The 19,798-nt window shown below is 43.5% G+C and overlaps 1 protein-coding gene across 1 annotated transcript in view; it reads left to right on the forward strand.

The window, feature by feature from the left end:
- Positions 1-19,798, forward strand: part of PLCL2 (phospholipase C like 2) — a 173,389-nt gene that overhangs the window by 9,970 nt on the left and 143,621 nt on the right. The gene's annotated exons all lie outside the window — the stretch shown is intronic.

Here is a 19,798-nt window from a genome sequence, read left to right on the forward strand (position 1 = left end):
GATGTTGAGCCCCCTTTCATATGTTTTCTTGGTCATTTGGATATTCTTCTTTGTAAACTGCCTATTCAAGTCTTTTGCCCATTTTTAAAAAATTGGTTTTTAATTTATTTTAAATTGATTTGTAGAACTGATTTACAGTTTCCGGTATGCTTTTGTGATATCTATCTGTCTGTCTATCTCAAATACATCTTTTAATGACCAACAGTTCTTAATTTTAGTGAATCTAATTATCAGCAATTCTTTTATGGTTATTATTTTTGTGTCCTGTTTAATATATCTTCACTTAGCTTAAGACCATGAAAGACATTAATTTATTTAACTTCTAGAACCTTTTCCCCCCACACTTATCTACAGTCTGTTTGGAAATTATTTTACGTATAGTGTGAGGTAGGGATCAAGATTTTTCTTTCCATATATATCCAATTCATTAATTCAGCACAGCCCTGGCCTGTTTGACTCAGCAGTTAGAGTGTTGGCCTGTGAACTGAAGGGTCTCAGGTTTGATTCCTGGTTAAGGGCATGTACCTGGGTTGTAGGTTCGATCCTCAGGCCTGGTTGGGGTTGTGCAGGAGGATTTAAAAAAAGTAATTCAGCACAGTTTATTTGAAAATATCATTTTCCCCCACTCCACTGCTTTGGCGTTTTGTCATAAATCAAGAGACTGGGTATGTTTCTGGAGTCTATTTTGTTATGTTGGTCTATTTACCTATCCTTGTACCACATTGTCTTTCTTACTAGGTATAATACCCAACAGACATTAGTTCATTTGTACATTAAAAGTTATATACAAGAATGCTTATAGCAGCATTAATTGTAACAGCCATAAACTGGAAACAACCAAATGCCCATCTTTTAAAATAGCATATCATACAATGGAATACTATAAGGAAAAAAGACAGAACAAAAAGAACAGATGACCACTACATGTACCACTCTAGACTCTCATATTGTATGATTTCACTTATATAAAGTTTAAAAACAAGCAAACTGATGAAACTGTCACAGACATGTGAAACACCACTTTGCTGCCGTGGCGCGCCTGTGCCGTGGTGAGTCCTGAGTCCTGAGCTGAGTGGTGGAGTGGGGAGCGGGTGGGGAGCCAGTGGGGAGCGGGTGGGGACCGGGCAGCTGCTGGAGGAGCATGAAGACCGTGTCTTTCCCATACTGTACTGGGATTGACACATTGGAGCGGGGCCTCGGTGGGAGGCTGACACAGAAGTGAAGGGTGTGTTGGTCATTGTAGTCATCTTACACTGTTGTCATCATTGCTGGGAGCTTTTATGACTTGTTTTGGTGTAGTTTTGGTCCCTTCAGGTGCACTCAAAAGATTTAATATTTCAAAGTGTGCTGCTCATACAACACTTTGAGAACCACTCATTTGTGGAGCATCTGTTCTCTGCATGACAGTTTTCTAGATGGCTCTTTTTGGTCTCAAAAGCAGTTAAAAACAGAAATCAGTTATCCAGGTCTGTAGACAAAAGCAAGAGTTATTTGATTACTGCTGAGTGGCAGTCTACCTAGGATCCCAGGAGGTCCGCATAGTGTTTCAGCTCTACTCAGCACTCACCTTGTCCTATCTCAGTATCCTTTCGGTGGGGATAGCGGCAAGTCTTCAAAACGGGTCATTTTAGGACACACTGGAATTGCCTGGATTTGAAAACATGCGAATGTGCAGATCTACCCAATCCAGTCAAATCAGAATTTCCGAGGGTTTCCTAACCTTCAGAGATTTTACGGTGTAGCCAGGATTAAGAACAGCTGGGAAGGCTTTCTCACAGGTTGGATCTTTGAGTGCCCCCATCGGCTGTGTTAGATAACACAGGACAAGCAGCTCCAGAATCCTGCAGGTGACAGCGGTGACCCTGTGGCCGGTGGGGTGCAGGGAGTTAAACCTTCAGCTGCCCCAGTGAAGCTTTTCCTTCAAGGCTTAGCTGAGTTGCCCCTTTTCTGAGGGGATAGAAAATACTGATGAGGAAACATTTCTTGGTCAAATTTGGAGAAACTGATTTTATATGTGAAAATGATGGTCTGCCCTGTGTATTAACCATTGTACTGTAAGAATGTATTTTTGGTCCAGGTAAAGGAATATGTTATGCCAGTTATGAAAATGGCCCTGGGTTGGTCATTTGGAGCTGTAGTCTACCTAGAGTAATTATCACTGTGCCGTCACTATCTCCTGGCCCATTTCTTGGCTGTTTTCCATTCCTGACAGAGAAAAGACATCTGTGTGTCCAAGACATTATGCAGCATGGAAGAAGAACTTGCCCAGCAGGAATATATTTTAAAAAGGACTAATTTTACTGAGGCATGAGCATTCTTTCTGGAAAGAGGTGATTGTATATTTCAAACTTTGCTGAATCGAGTCCTCACATTTCCTTTAACTATGTCATCTGTGCTCAGGTGGCAACATGTAGCAGAAGTGTTATTTACTCATAGATCATAAATCCACACTTGCCAGACATGTATCAATTTGTGCAGGTAATTTATGCCGGGAGAAAGAGAACCAATGCATGATGTATCCATACATCATGCTATGGTGGGCTGACAGTCTGGGATGGTATGCCATGACATTTGGGTGAATGAATGTCTACTTTCTGAATACTGTACAGCATTTTCCTATGCCACATGGACCCTTGCGGTCAGGAGGAATGACCATCGAATTCCCAAAGCATCTATAAAAATAGTTTGTTGACTGCGAAGCAGCACCATGAAAATGTCAGTGTGGCTTATTCCTAGTCTTAGTTACTTGCTGTGTACTCTTTTCTCCTCAACTTGGTTGCTCTGTTAGCAAATCATCAATGTTCCTGTTTATTCTGTTAGGTTAAATTGTTTTCTCTTCCAAATTAACATCGGGGTTCTTCCAGCAGAGATTTGTGTGTCCACTTACTCTAGGTAGGCGTCGAGGACGGGGCGTGGTCTGGTGGGAAGGCTGTGTCTTTGGAGACTCTGGTCTCTCGAGGCTGGATGAGTACCCACAGTTTATCAGCAGCAGAGTGTTTTCAAGCCTTCTTGACTGTGATTGGGACCCATATATTAATACATGTATCTCTTTTTTTTAATCTTTATTGTTGAAAGTATTACAGATGTCCCCCCTTTTTGCCCCCATTGCCTCCTCTCCTCCCTGCCCCTGCCCCCCTCCTGCCTTCCCTACACTATTGTCTGTATTCATTGGTTATGCATATATGCATATACATTCTTTGGTTTGTCTCTTCCCACCCCTTACCCCCAGGTTTGTCAGTCTGACAACCAGTTTGTACTTCTTAATCCTTGAACCTTTTTTGCCTACCCCCCAACCCTCCCATCAGGCAACCAACAAAAAGTTCTCTGTATCTATGAGTCTGTTTCTGTTCTGCTTGTTCATTTGGTTTGTAGATTTAATTGTTAATAGATATGTATTTATTGCCATTTTATTGTTTATATTTTTGATCTTCAAGAAGACCCTTCAACATTTCATATAATACTGGTTTGGTGGTGATGAACTCCTTTAGCTTTTTCTTATCTGGGAAGCTCTCTATATGTCCATCTATTCTAAATGATAGCTTTGCTAAGTAAAGTAATCTTGGTTGTAGATCCTTGCTTTACATCACTATGAATATTTCTTGCCACTCCCTTCTGGCCTGCAAAGTTTCTTTCTTTTTTTTATCCTCATCTGAGGATTTTTTTTTTTCCATTCATCTTCAGATAGAGTGGGAAAGAGAGAGAGAGACAGAGACAGAGCGAGAAACATTGATGTGAGACAGACACATCAATTGGCTGCCTCGTGAAAGACCCCGACCAGGGCCAGGGACTGAACCGCAACCAAGGTACATGCCCTAGACCGGAATTGAACCAGCAACTCTCTGATCCGCAGGCCAATGCTCCAACCACTGAGCCAGACCAACCAGGGCTGCAAAGTTTATTTTGAGAAATCAGCTGACAGTCTTATGGGAGCTCCCTTGTAGGTAACTAAATGCTTTTCTCTTGCTGCTTTTAAGATTCTCTCTTTGTCTTTAACCTTTTGCATTTTGATGATGATGTGTCTTGGTGTGGACCTCTTGGGGTTCATCTTGTTTGGGACCCGCTGTGCTTCCTGGACTTGTATGTCTGTTTCCTTCACCAAGTTAGGGAAGTTTTTTTGTCTTTTTTTTTTTCCAAATAGGTTTTCAATTTTTGGTTCTCTCTCTTCTCCTTCCAGCACCCCCATGATGTGAATGTTGGTATACCTGAAGTTGTCCCAAAGGCTCCTTACACTATCCTCATTTAAAAAATTTTTTCTTTTCTTTTCTTTTTTCTTTTTGCTGTTCTGATTGGGTGTTTTTGCTTCCTTGTATTACAAATCGATGGTTTACTTCTTGGCTTCACCTACTCTACTATTGGTTCCCTGTAAATTATTCTTTATTTTAGTTAGATTGCTTATCTCCATTTTGTTTAGTTCTTTTCCTGGAGTTTTGTTCTGTTCTTTCACTTGGGACATGTTTCTTTGTCTCCTCATTTTGGCTGCCTCCTGATGTTTGTTTCTATATATTAGGTAGAGTTGCTATGTCTCCTAGGCTTTTTAGGGTGGCCTATTGTAGTAGGTGTCCTGTAGGGTTCAGTGGTATAGCCTCCCTCATCACCCCAGCTGGGCCCTTGAAGTGTACCCTATGTATGGATTGTACACCCTTCTGTTGTAATTGAGTCTTTAAAATTTTTTTTTTCTTTATTGATTTTAGAGAGAAAGGGAGAGGGAGAGAGAGATAGAAACATCAATGAGAGAACATTAATTGCCTGCCTCGTGCATAGTCCCCTCCCCCCCAACACTGGGGATCGGACCCACAAACTGGGCATGTGCTCTGACTGGGAATCGAACCAACGACATCTTGGTGCATGGGTCGATGCTCAACCACTGAGCCACGCTGGCTGCGTATAATTGAGTCTTGATTACATGTCAGTGGAAGGGATTTACTTAGGCTGATCAGCTGCAAGGACTGGCTGTGCCCACTGACCACTGACCTCTGACCACCTTGGAGGATCAGCTGTGCAGGGGTCCACCACACAGAGTAAGACTTACTTCATGAGGGCTCTGGTACCCACTGAGTCCACCCCATGAGTGTGTTACTTGTGGAGGTGATTGGGTGATGATGCTTTGATGTGGTTTGAAGCTATCCACTGAATGTGCTGGCTCTGGGGTCTCCCTGGAGGGGCAGGCCAAGGTTGGCCACTGCCTGTGTTTTATCCAGGGCCACCAGGCATAAGCTACAAAGCGATCTGCAGATGGCTGCTTCTTGTGCTTGGCTTGGAGGTGCCCAGGCAAAGCCAAGCTATGAACCAAGGCTGGCTGCTTATAGTGCCAGGCCTAGGGCCACTTAGCAAGAGGTATGGGGGATCCCTGAGGCCAGATGCTGCTAGTTTGAGAGAATTTAGGAAAATCTGAAGCAGGAGCCAAGACTGGTCAATCCTATGGTAAAGCCACTGGAAACAGCTTGGGTGGACTTGAAAGTTGGGTGGGGCAGGGCCTCAGGGAATCACCAGGGCGGAGCCAACAGTGTGAGCCAGGTTGCTGGAGTCCCAGATATGGTGCCCATCTGCTGGCCCCATGGGGGAGGGCTTACCAAAGGAACAATGGCTTCTGTCAGCATGTCTGTCTGGGAGAAAGCCGCCCCTCCAGCTCTCTCCCTGATGTCAACAAAGTCAGTTCTTCCCAGAGTCTCTGATGCCTTTAAAACTGCCTCCCCTGTGCTGGAGTCCAGAAGGAGTCAGTCCAAGTAACTCCATGTGCGGGCCCTTTAAGAGGAGCTGCCTGGGATCCAGCAGCCTCAGCCTCAGTTCCCGCTGGTTTTTCTAGCCAGAAGTGAAGGGGTACTTCTCTTCCTGTCACTGGAGCCCTGAGCTGGGCACCTGGTGTGGGACGGGGACCCCTCAGTCCTCAGGGAGGGCCTTCCCAGCCGAGGTGTCCTCCTGATTTTTATCCACCACACGTGGGTGTGGGACCAGCCCGTCGCGCCTCCGCCCCTCCTCCCAGTCTGGATGTGGCTGCTGCTTTAATTCCGTAGCTGTAGGACTTCCATTCAGCTTGATTTCAGGTGGTTCTGAATGATGGTTGTTCTGTAGTTGAGTTGTAATTTTGATGTGGTTGTGGGAGGAGGCGATACTGCGTTTACCTGCACTGCCATCTTGACCGGAAGTCCAATATATATATATATCTTAATAGGTAATTTATTTGTCTTCGTGAGGCATGGTGGAAATGAACTTCAGTTATTCTTTGGGAAAGAAATTCTATAGTCATTTTGTGAAAATTTAGTACTCGGTGATATTGACCAAGCAAAACATCAGAGAGGTTTCCTTTTTTGCAGCATACATAATTAGACAAGTCTTTTTACCCATCTTCTCTGTTAGGGAAGGAAGTATTGTCAAAGAATATTTTAAAATAGTGAAGTAGCACTTTGTCCCAGAGAATAGCTGCCATTGATGAGTGCTCCCCCAAGGGGTCTGGAAGCAAGCAAGTGAAACAACGCGGGAGAGAGAGGACACACAGCGCTCTGCTGGGCACCTCACCTAGAAGTGGAAGGGAAGTGTCCTCTCTGTGACAGTGGCCTGGCCTCAGTGCCTGTATGCCACTGTCCTCCTCTCTGGTTGCAAGGTAAAACAAGGAGGAAGATGGCTTAGAAGATGTCACCAAAGTAACAAAGGCATGAAAAAGCTCCTGTCCCAGGTAGAATTTGGCAACTCTCGAGCCTACCATTCCTGGGAACACCAGGGCCATTAGATCCATAAATTATGCTGCAAAAGAGCGCTTTCAGCCTTTCCCACACCAGCTACATATAGAAAGTGATATGATTGTGCAGCTGAGTTTGAAGAGATTGCTTGTGGCTAGAGGCCTCCTCCTCTATAGCGAGGGCAGGATGGAAGGTGGGGGGTTGCAGGTGTCAGTGTCTTGGCCAGTTTGTAATCCACTGCTGGCACACAGTGGTGCTCCAGGGCCCACTGGGGCCCACTGATTAGGAGGCTGTGCTTTAAAGGTGGTGGAGAGGAGAGGAGGGGTGTAAGTTGGCTTTGGAGTACGCTGCGTCGCTTGCTGTTGAGGAGATGCCCTCCGTAACACAACTCCAGTGGCAAATTCACTTTAGTGGTGGATTGAGTGTGGCCCCAGGACATGCCATGGAGCTGTTGCCACTGTGCAGACAACAGCACACAGGTCAGCCTGTCTTACGGAGGTGAGAATGAACAGAATGGAACATCTCAAGAGTGAGAGGAACAGTCAAGCACTACAATCACTGAGGGCCAATTCCGTATGTAGAGAGACTATTGATCTAACCCGAGGTTTTTCTGCTGTATCTGAACAGAGCAGACCAGTGGAATCATGTTTAAAACCAACAACGAAAATACCTCGAGTAGGCAGGGAGGCTAACTTCCTTGCTTTCTCTGTAGAGGTTCAAACCTGAGATGTGGACTCCAGTTCCAGTGAGTGGTCAGGGCCCAAAATAAAAGCCCGTGGAGACCAGAAGCTGCATGTCAAGAGTTTGGGGCTCTGGTTTAGGGTTTGTGCCTCTGCTTGATTGAAATGTTAAATTTTGAGAGGTCTCTGCTTTCTTCTCTTCTTGATATAAGAAGTACATGAATGCTTGTCTGCCACATTTCTTACATCTTTTGGGCACTTGGTTGAGTACTTTTTGCATGACTGATGTGGTAAGTGAAAACTGACATAAATCTTGGGATGATCTGTTTGTCTAAATGATTCAGTTTCTGCTATTTTACTGTTGAGTTGATTCTTTACATGAGAAAGGTCTGTGCTATTCCTGTAAGATTGCTCATAAATCTATTAAATTACTTGCTCTGCTCTCCAAAGAACCCTAACAAGAAACTCTCTTATTTTAAAGGTCACATTTAATTTCCCCCCCTCTCTTATCATTCATACTTTAAGATGTTGTTTTCAATACTCCCTGCTCCACTTTATTTGAATATCATGTTTTGGTTTCATATTTTTAATTTGGTACACTCTGGCTTTGGTTTACTTACCATTTCTAATTGTAACGCTCAACCCCAGGCTCTGTGCATCCTCCCCAGCCCACCGTATTTATTGTCTCTCAGCACTGTGAGCGGGTGGGTTGGCGTGATTGTTCCAGAGAGAGCCACTGAGGTCTTAGTCTCAGCGGCGTGCGAGGTTCTGTTTCAAGGAAGCACCGTGAGTGTTTTTCTAACACAAAGAACCTTCCTTTTCTCCTGGACCAAAGTAAAAAAGCAGAGAAGAATTCAGGAAGTCTCTTAAGGAAATAATAATTTACATATAATTATTTGTGTATTCTTAATATTTTTCAGTAGACTTGCAAAGATAACATTTTTAATTAATGAAATTACACTTCATTTTTTTTTCTCATAGAGTATCCAATTGAAGACAGAAGATCTGAACTTTATGTCTATCTTGTACTTTGATTTATAAGACTATCACTTAAACTCTGTATCTCACCATATCCTCTATACAGTGAAAGAAAGCTACATGTTGTTCTGCGCATTTTACTAGGCTCACCATCCTCATGTTTTGAAAGGAGTTTAAAACTCCTGAAGCAAGATGTTATGAAAATATAAAATGGTGGTAACAAGACTCATAGCCAAAAAAAGTGAGAAAGTTCCTTTGTATGCTGGTCACACCTCATATTTGTGTAGTTCTTTAATCTCTACAAGGGACTTTTAACAACTCAGCCTACTCTGACAGCTGTCTTGTGCTGTGGACATCACTGATGGCCCCATTTTTAGGTGAAAAAGTCAAAGCCCATGTTTACAAAATTACACACGGTCACTTAAAACGTTAGCTGTGTGGCGCTTTGGACCCAGATCTGGCCTGTAGTCCAGTCCTCTGTCACTCTCCCTGCGACTCAGGTGTATTCACACATTTCATATGTGTAAATTGGGAAGGTGGCACTTCATTCCTCACCCACTTAATTAACGAGACACAAAAATAGAAACCCAGCATCATCAAAAGGTAATCTCAGGGCAGCACCCCTTTGAGGTGAATTGTTTGGCTGGTTGAGACGCCGAAGGGATGTTTTCTGCTGTGAAAGGAACTGAAATTTAATGCCGTGAACATTCATCTCCGGCCTACTATTACTTATAAAAATTAACTGCTCACTGCTTATTCTGATAAGGCAGACCGTCTGTATGTCCTTGAAGTTAAATAAATTGTATTTTTGCGTTAAATGTATTTAGCAAGTCAGACATATTTGTCATTCCAAGAAAGCAGCAGTATCGCTCCCTGCTAGTCTGGAGGCCACCTGCTGCTTTCATGGTGTTGCTCCTGGGTGACTTAGGACCCGTCAGAATGTGGGGGCTGTGTCGGGCCAGCTGGGCCGGGGCGGCCCTTTCACCATGGCCTTGTGACCCAGGGTGAAGCTGGTGCTGATGAGGACAGGGTTACAGATTGTCCTCTGAACCAGGGAGCTTTGCAGAGAGAGAGGCTCCACTCTCTGGTCCAAGTCTGCGTCCCTGATTCTGGGTGGGCAGTGCCCACACAAATGGGTAACTCTTGGCAAGGAGATCTGTGGATGTCCATCCGGTCACCTCCTCTCGCCCATCCTTAGCCTATGGTTTTTATCTCTTGCTTCATAGAGAAACCTCTCAGCCTTTGCCTCGAGACCTGTCCCCCAGTCCTCCCTGTCTCCCCCACTGTCCGTGTGCTCCAGACCCATCCTCTTCCTCTTGTATTTCCACTTCCACCTCTGTGCATATGTCTTCCCATCAGCATAGAAACATGCTTGGGTTCTTAAAAAACAAGAAAGATAGCAGTCACTTCTCCTCCTCCTCTTCAGCGGTGTCTTGAGAGTGGCCGTGATCTCTGCTCCATTTCCTTTTCCTTTCTTTTCTCCTCCCCCTTCTCCCACCCGTGAAGGTCCTCAGGGCTTGCCAGGCCTTATGGTGAATAGGCCTCCTTCCTTACTCTAGGCCTCACCTTGGGCAGCTTTCCCACAGAACACCTAGCAGTTAACTAGGTGTTCACTGATGAGTCTCAAATGGATGTCTCCAGCTTAGATTTACCCTCTGAGCCCAAGATACAGCTGTCCACCCAGCATTCCTCTCGTGTATATCTCACTGCAGTGTGTTCGAATCCAGCCGTTCCCTTATTCTGCTCCCGCCCTCCATCTGGTCCTTTTCTGAAGCTGTGTAGTTGGCACATCGCACCACCATCCATTCTGCTTTCTTTATGGTCAAAGAACCAGCCTGGGTGAGAGAGAGAATTTTTTTAAAAAGATTTTTAAAATTGATTTTTAGATAGAGAGGAAGAGAGAGGGTGAGAGAGAGGGGAAGAAACATCAAAGTGAGAGTGAAACATTGATTGGCTGCCACTTGCATGCCCCCACCAGGGATCAAGCCTACAACCTGGGTATGTGCCCTGACTAGGAATCGAACTGGCAACCAACTGAGCCATACTGGCCAGTGCAAGAGAGTATTTTTTTTTTATCCTCATCCGAGGACAGGGCGGGAGGGAGAGAGGGAGGAAGAGAGAGAGGGAGAAACATTGATGTGAGAGAGACACATCGAGTGGTTGCCATCCACACGACCCCAACCTGGGTCAGGGACAAACTGCAACCGAGGCACGTGCCCTTAGCGGGAACCAAACCCGAGATTTTCTGGTCTGTGGGCCAATGTTCTTACCGCTGAGCCAAACCAGCCAGGGCAAGAGAGTATTTTTTTTAAAAGGAATTAAAAAGTTTAGGAAATTACTGAAAGCTCTTCTTTTATAAGGAAAATGCTTGCACTCAACCTTTTTTTTTTAAAGAAATGGTCAGTTCTGATATATATTGCTGTTAAAATTAGTAAGTGCATGATTTCTAAAGCAAGAACATGGGCTGAATTAAATTAAAATTATTTAACTCTTAAGTATAACTTTATCTGTAATTTTCAGTCGGAAATGGTTTAGACGGAATCATACAAGTAACTAGGTATTCATATGCCTCTACCCTCAACCTCATAATGTTTGGGAGTCTCTTATTATTTGCCATACATTGGTTCACTTAAAATTGCAAAGCAAAATTTAATTGGTTTCCGGCTCAGAAACATTTGTATTTTTTTTTAATGGAGAAAGTGTTAGTAATAGGTATATTTGTGAGTCAGAAAGGGACAGTTTTTAAGCATTTTGAAAAAGGGGCAGTATTTACATGGCGAATATATTTTATTCTAAGATTTCAGTCTGGAATCTAATCATCTTTAGACTAAGGACAGTAGTTCTTACTCTGGAATCTGTGATTTGTAATATTTTTCTCATTGCCTTATTTGCTGTTACTTTGGAATGTTTCCGTGAAGAAAATTAGTGTGTGTGCGTGTGCGTGTGCGTGTGCGCGTGAACGCACACACCAAAGATAGTGCTTAGCTGTTCTGCTACAGGTGAGTATCAGGTGGGATGGAATGATAGTATGCATGGTCTGGAAGTCACCATTGGAGCGAGCTTCATGTTATGGGAACTAGTTTAGTTCCCCTTTGATAGCCGCTAAAGCAGGCCTGTTCTGTCACATGATCACGGACAGCCAGCTCTTCCTATGCTGGATGGTGCTAAAGACAGCAAAATACATGGGCGCTCCAGCCCTTTAATTTTGCTTTTGTCACTGAATCTGGTGAGACACGAAACTCCTCTGCCGGTTGTACAGCAAGGTTCTTGCCAATGAAAGTGTAGACTCAGTAGGTGTTCTGGTGCGCCTAGCAGAGGCACTCAGCCTTGCACGAGGACAGAGCTGTGAAGAGTCAGGTGTCGTATGGCCAGGTGGGAGATGCCATACCTGGGGCAGAGACCCCAGGAAGCTTTATTTCTGGGACGCGGTCAGGTTGGTTCTGTGGCTGAGTATAGAAGGAAAGAATTGAAGGAGTTTATTTAGCCTGGCACTGCACACTCAAGGTTACTGACATTTCCTCTAATATTTTAAAGCAGATTTTGGCAGGACAGGTCCCTTCAGCCTGCACCTGGGTGAGCCATTGGTGTTCTTCATTAAAACCACCCGATGTTGTCATCTGTTCTGTGTGTGGAGTTTCAGAGACTTCCAGCTTTTGTGACCTCTTTCTGGAAAGTGCAGTGGCCACAGCTGACCTTCAAATGTAGAGCCGGGATGGGAAGAAAACCTTGATCCTGGAAAGAGGGAGCATCTGGACCTGGGCAGCGAATCTGGCTTCACCCCCTGGGTGTTAGAAGTCCCATTTGTCCTGGGAACATGTTGCTTCTGTGTCCCTGCTCAGTTTCGTCAAGTCTGCCAGCCAGTGATCCTAAGAGACATCGGTCAGCTTGGCGAGGCCCATGCCGTGACCTTCACTCCTTAACCATCGAAAGAGATCGTGACAAAAACACGGGAGCAGACTATGGATTTCATTTGGTTAACACTGAGGACAAACGGGAGAGGAGCGTGTGAGAGACATGTTTGTGTGTTTGAAGAAACGGAAGACCCCATTTTCACGAAGAGGAGTTTCCTGATGGATTGGCTTATTTGGCAGTTATCTGGCCCTTTGAGTGAGGTCCATCAGCCTGGATGCTGCTGGAAAACCAGGAGTGTTTTTGCCCAGATGCCATCCTGAAAGCACAGCCTAGGGGCAGATAACCGAGTGCATCTGGGGCCAGAGTCAGCAGCACAGCCCCGCAGCCTCATGGCAGGCAGAAGCCTGTAGACTCCAGGGGAAACGGCACACTGCTCCTGGAGGCGGTTTTCATTCTGACAGCATTGCACTGAACGCAGACCGAATCCTCTCCACGACAGACGGCGTCAGTGGTGTGTCCCCGCCACAGAAGGCCCCAGGCTGTGTGGGCACAGGGAGTGCTGTACAGTGAATGGAACTGGAAGAGGTTGAGGGGACTGCCACACTTCTTCACACAGCCTACCCCAGCCTGCTGGCAGAGGAGGCTGCGATTCCACTTGGCACTACTTGTCTTTTATCACCAAAACAAAAACTAGAAGTCAAAGCTGATTGACTGTCAAATGCCAGAACTCGGTTTCAACTTCTGTATCAAAGTCAAGTATCTGCCTTCTAATTGAAATTTTCTTTTTATGTATAGTGTACTTCTTGTTTGATCTTGCACTAGTTAGATTTATTTATTTTATTTATTTTTTCCCGGAAGCAGCCAGTTAATTTTCTCATTTGAAAAGGTTGAGAAGCATTATTTACAACATTTTAAGATCCTACGTGAAGGAAGTGGTGTTCCAGTGGTGGCAAGATTTTGGGGTGTCTGTGCCTGTGCTGCTGGGAAGTGTTCCTCAGATTTCCAACAGCGTTGGAAATTTAAAAACCAACTAATAATCGATGCAGAGCTGTTTCAGCCGCTCTCGCTTATTGTGTAAGCCTCAGAAAATCACCAGCCTACAGTGAGTGTGTGCCCCATCTTTGGGGAGACTGGAAGGAGGGAGCTGAGAGGGGAAGGCTCCCTGCAAATGGAGGAGTAGTTGCTGACAGGTGCTCATCACTCTCCAGGTCCGGCCAAGGCACCTCTCACCATCGTCTGCTTTGAGGAACACGGTCCAGCTCTACCTACGGAGGCTTCTGGGACCGGAAGGACTTGTGTCGCACGCTGCACTTTGACTTTTATGGGCCTAGGCCCTTTTCTCTTTGTGGGTTTCTTCCTCTATTTAAATACAGGATTAAAATGATATTTTACAACTGTGTTGGTATAAAGACAAATTTATTAATATTATAGATTAAAACATTTTATTCAGCCTAACGTTTCTTTTCTTCTTCTTCTGATTTTAAAAGAAATTAAAACGTTTTCTGAGACCCTAAAAATATTGTGGGCCTAGGGTTGTGTGCCTGCTGTCCAGTGGGAAGGTTGGCCTTGATGTGTGCACTGTCCCTGGTTTTCTATCTTAAATGTACACGGAAGAAGTGGATATACAAATTAACATTCTTTTTACTTCCAATGTATTATTCTCGAGTAAAGTTGAGAGAAGTCATTGAGCATACTGTGAATTTAAATTTTGGGGAGAATTTTTCAACAGCTAATAATGTAATTTGTACCTTCAGTTTAGATTTATTGTATTGTTAGTTTTTGCTAAGATATTCATTTCCAAAACTTCAATAAAGTTTGAGTTTTTAAAATTAGAAATTTATTGTGTTAACATAATCAATATTTTATAGTGTTTGAGAAGACTTAACTTTTTTGAGTATATGCTATGGAAAATATTTTAAGTATTCCTTCTAGTTTATTTTGTGAGTATGTAAATACTTTTTATATAATAAATTATGTTCTAACCTAAATTAGCTTTATATAGGAATTTCTGTATGTTTCCTCCTGAATCTGAGTTTTCTCTGAATTCTTTGAGTATAAATCTACTTTAAAAGATAACAGGCAATAATTTTGTGACTTGGAAATTTCAGAGTGGCTTTCAGAGTGGGGAGGAAAAGCGTGCTAAAAATAGAAACTGTGTTTATTTACTCTCTGCTCCACCCAGTCTAAAATACAGCCATGTGGTTGCAGGCTTGGGGAGGCTGAGGGTGACTTGCAGGGTGTTTTCCCCCCTGTTGCAGAGGTGAAGGAAGAGAGCATCCTTTAAACTTCTGAGTTCTGTTTCCTTTTCTTGGCAACTCAGATGAATTATTTTCACATGCTGTTATCTCAAAATGAGTTTGACCAATTAGTGTAGTTTTCCGTTCATTCTCCTTTCTGTTTATATAGTTTATCTAAGCTCTGTGCCATGAAAGGAAATTTTGAAATTTTGGTTTTACTAATGATTATACTTTCAAAATTTGTCAGTTTATAATTTTAAGTTTTCCTGTTTTTCATAATAGTCTAACAAGATGGCTACTTACTTGGTTAAAAGGGCCTAGATTATGAGTTTAGTTCTTGCCACAGACTTTTCACTTAGGAAAGATGCAACTTTATAAGACTGAATATTTTCACCCTGGCCGGTTTGGCTCAGCGGTTAGAGCGTTGACCTGCGGTCCTGAGAGACCTGGGTTCGGTTCCCGCTAAGGGCACGTACCTCGGTTGCAGTTTGTCCCCGGCCCTGGTTGGTCGTGCGGGTGGCAGCCACTCGATGTGTCCCTTTCACATCGATGTTTCTCTCTCTCTCTCTCTCTCCCCCTCCCACTCTACCTGAACAAAAAAATGTCCTTGGGTGAGGATAAAAAAAAAAAAAAAAAAGACTGAATATTTTCTTCTTTTTTTTAATCCTCACCTGATGATATTTTTTTCATTGATTTTTAGAGAACGTGGAAGGGAGAGATGGGGAGGGAGGGAGAGAGAGTGTGTGGAAGTGAGAGAAGGGGAGGGGGAGAGAGAGAAACATTGATGTGAGAAAGACATGTCTATTGGTTGCCTCCCACATGTGCCCCAACCAGGGCCAAGGATCAAAGTGTAACCTAGGTGTGTGCCCTTGACTGGGAATCAAATGCAAGACGCTTTGGTCCTCAGGCTGACGCTGTAACCACTGAACCACACCGTCCAGGGCATAAGACTGAATATTAACCAGACAAGCCTGCCGTTTGTGTTTGGGTCATGAGTATCCTGAAGAAATGCACAGCTTTGTTTGTTGGTTTGTTTTTGAAGAGAAGTGCACAGGTTAGTGCAGTGCTGTGACTACTGTGACTACCAGACAGGCAGCCTAGTGATACTAGTCTGGTGCTTGAAGCAGGTGCCACTTCTGGGACCCTCTGCCCAAATGTTGTCGCTTTGTTAACTCGATGGCAAGGCATTAGGCATTCATGGTGCCAGTCCTATAGAGCCCTGCTTTGGAAGGAGGAGCTTATTGTTTAGGTTTTAAAGTGAGCTGGCTTGGGTGTGAATCCAGACTGGGGTCACCTATTAGCCTTAGTTTCCTCATCTCTCAAATAGGTATAATAACGGGATTGACTTTGTTGGATTCCTGTGAGAATGAACTGAGGTCATGCATATGAAGCACAGCTGTCCATAAGTATTAGTGACTGCTTTTGTACTGCCTTGTGGAATAGCAGTGTCTGAACTCATCATTTGGGCGTCATGCCCTTCAGGTTCTTTACCTACCTTCGTATTGACTGCTTGACAGAAATGAGTATCTAGTCACTTAATCTATTTCAATTCATTTTATTTCAAAACACATTTAATGGGTTGTCACTACATTTTTTAAAAAATTCTAACCATGTCTATTAATTCCAAATAATGTTTAAGCAACTGTAAGTGAAAACTTAATTTTGTGGGATGATTTGGCAATATCAGGTTGGGAGTCCTAATTTTCTCTCTCCCTTTCATGGGTTCTCTCTGTTATTGAGAAGGGTGTCGTGATTCCTTAGGTACCTGTCATCCAGCGCCAGTACTTATTGGCTCATGGCCAATCTCGTTTCCTCTGTACTCCTACCCACTTATTCTCACTCTGTTATTTTAAAACAAACCCCTGATACAATATTATTCATAAATATATTTATACAGACCACAATATCTTTATTATACCTAAAAAATAACAATAATTTCTTAATACCAAATATCCAGTCAGTGTTAAGATATCCAGTTGTCTTTAAAAATACATAGTTTGTTTAATTCAGGGTCCAGATCAGGCCCCATGTATTGCAATTGGTTAATATGTCTCGAATGCCTCTTTCAAATCTTCCCCCATGTCAGTCGATCATTGCCTGTGGGCAGGAGGACATAACATGCCAGGATTAGCTGAGAGCTATTAGCAGCCCACACTCAGAGCAGTTGGGGGGTGGGGGTAGGGCACCAGTAGCAGCCACTACTTGGTGGGGAACTTTGAGGCAAAGGGAGCACAGCGTGAGCAGAGATCCGCTAACCCTATAGCACAGCTTGTTTGGTAGAATGATAAACACTGGCTTTCCTGGGGGCAGGAAGCCTTAGGGAGATGTTGGAGATTGAGGTGTGTCCCAATTTGTGTTTTAATATACATTTTTTGTTGTTGTTGTTAATCCTCATCAAAGGATATTTTTCCATTGATTTTTTTTAAAGATAAAATGGAAGGGGGAAGGAGGGAAAGAAACATCCATGTGAGAGAGACACATTGATTGGTTGCCTCCCACACGACTCTGACTGGGGCTGGGGATTGAACCTGCAACCCAAGTATGTGCCCTTGACCAGGAATCGAACCCAAGACTCTTCAGTTTGTGGGCCGATGCTCTAACTGCAGAGCCAAACCGGCTTTAGTATGCATTTTTGATGCTGGGCTTAAAAATAGCTTGTTTTTTCAGATGAAGATGAAGTTGATAAAAATGTGATGGTAGCAAAACTATGGGAAATAAATAGTGTATCAACTTAACGTTTATTTTCTGATAATGTCTGATTTGGAAAATTATGGTCATGCATGATAAGCATTGTGGAATCTAAGTTATCTAGATATTTGGAACAAAGTATGCTTTAGACTTCTTTCTATTTTTCCTTTTATGATAAAAGTAATGTTAGTATAAGATGACATCCCAAAAGGCAGACCATGGTTAGCGTTGAGTCCCAGGAGTATCTAGAAGGGCTTGTGTTGTCCACCTGTTAAGTTTGAGTAAAAGTAGTAATATTTTGCTAGTTGAAGAGATCAGTATTTTTATGTTTTTGTTTAATATCTTTAAATAATTGTTATCCATGTTGATGTTCTTGGGCTAAGTTCTTTTTTAAAAAATATTTTTTTTCTTTATTGATTTTAGAGAAAGAGGAAGAGAAAGAGAGAGATAGAAACATCAATGAGAGAGAACATTGATCGGCTGCCTCCTGCATGTCCCCCACTGGGGATTTGGCCCACAACCTGGGCATGTGTCCTGACCAGGAATCGAACCAGCAACCTTTTGGTGCATGGGTCGATGCTCAACCACTGAGTAACACTGGCCAGGCTTGGGCTGAGTTCTTGATGTGATAACATGTACACTCATAACACATGGGTTTTGCTGTGTCTTGATAGTAAGGACCTGGGCTTCAATTCTAACTCTGCCACTTACTGTTGGGAAAGTTACATAACTTCTCTGTGCATAGCTTCCTCATTTTTGAAATCATGGTGCTTCCAATAATAATAATAATCATGGTGCTTCTAATCATGGTACTGATTTAATGAGAATGGTTGTATTACAGCATTTAGCACAGGACTAGGTACACTAGAGCACATGTTGCTTTATTGTCTTTTATTTTATTATTTTTATTCTTGCTATTACTGTTTTCTTATGAAATATCTTTTGGGATCTTTGAGTCGAGGTGAAGTAAGCAGGCGATGACTAGAAAGAGGAGCGCGAACAAGGGTATTCAGTTTTATGTTTCCTGGGTTAAAATTTTAACACTACAACCTAGATATGCTTCTTTTATATTTTGCAACTTCCTTTATATTCTGTAACTGATTTAATATTGCTCTGGAGTCCCCATTCCTGTCAGTCAAAAATAACTCTGACTTTTTTGGTTTAAAACAGCCTGTATTGGGTTAAATGCTGTGTCTTTTGATAATTAGGAAATTTAGTTCCTTGCCCATGGTGTTTTTCCTTGTTTAAGGGCTCTTCCCTTCTAATTCCGAAGAAACAATGGAGTTGGTCTGACTGATTACCTAATTGTTATTTGGTCATTGCCCACTGTGATCTCTACCCATTTGTCAGCATTGCACCTGCCTCTTCTGCCTGCCCCGGTATCAAGGTGACCTGGCCTGGGTCTCTCCTTTCAGATGGAAGATCTCAACCCTCTGGAGTGCTCAGCTCCTCCGTACAGCAGCTCCTCCCTCACCTGCTGCATCAGTTTTCACTCTCCTGGATCATTCCCTTCAGCATAAACATTCTGACATTTCTTCCATGTTCTCTGGACACCACTTCTCGACTGTCTACTGCCCAATTTCTTTGTCTCTTTTTGCAGCAAAACACCTTGAAGAATTGTATGTGCTCAGTGTCTCCAAGTCCTTGCTGCTACTTTTTCTTAAACCCACTCCATTTAGGCTCTTAACCTTCTTTATTCACCAGAGCTGCTCTTGTCAAGGTCACCAGGTTCTTAAGTCATCAGTCAGTGCTCTGCCCTTCCTTGACTTTACCCCTCAGTAGCATATGAATGGTTGGTCGTTCCCCGTCTTGATATGCTTCCTTCACTTGGTTTCCATGGCTCCCTACTCCCCCGTTTTTCCTCCTCCCTCACTCATCAGTCTTTTCAGTGCCCTTCGTTGATTTCCTCCCCCTCTTTTTGATCTCAGTGTTGGAGTGATCTCAGTCTTTTTCAGTTCTTTTCTATCTGCTTACATTCCTTTGGCGACCTCATCCTGCTTCATGGGTTTTAAGTATCGACAACTCCCAAATTTATATCTGCAGCCTAATATCTCTTCTATAATCCAGGCTCTTATATCCAACTGTCCACTGTATCTCTCCACTTACGTCTCAAACACAGCTCTCCTTCTCCTTTCCATCTGCACGCTTCCCTGTCTCAGTGTGATGACAGCCTTCCCGTTCCGGCCTCAGCGTCTCCTGGGCTCCCCTTTCTCATACACATCGCATCTCTCAGAAAACGCTTGGGTTCTACCTCAGAATACATCTGGAATCTCAGAGTGTGACCGAGGTGTTATCCCCATTATGGAGGTTGTAATAGGCACAACTCTGATTTGAAATCAGGTTCATCAGACTCCAAAGTCTTGACTATTATTTTATATTTGTGTAACTTTTTTTTATGGTTGAACAGATGTCTCCCTTCTTTTCCCCCATTGACCCTTCCTCCCCCCTGCCAGCCCCCTCCTGCCACCCCCTCCTGCTTTCCCCAAATTAATGTCATTATTTTTGTAATTTAAAAAAATGTCATAGTTTAGCCCTGGCCAGTTTTGCTCAGTGGTTAGTGTCGGCCCACGGACCAAAGAGTCGCAGGTTTGATTCCGGGCACATCGTACCTCGGCTGCAGTTCATCCCTGGCCCTGGTCGGGGTCATGTGGGAGGCAACCAGTCCATGTGTCTCTCTTGTGTCAATGTT

Source organism: Molossus molossus, unplaced genomic scaffold (assembly GCF_014108415.1).
Source record: "Molossus molossus isolate mMolMol1 unplaced genomic scaffold, mMolMol1.p scaffold_m16_p_18, whole genome shotgun sequence".
In the NCBI taxonomy this organism is placed as follows: domain Eukaryota; kingdom Metazoa; phylum Chordata; class Mammalia; order Chiroptera; family Molossidae; genus Molossus; species Molossus molossus.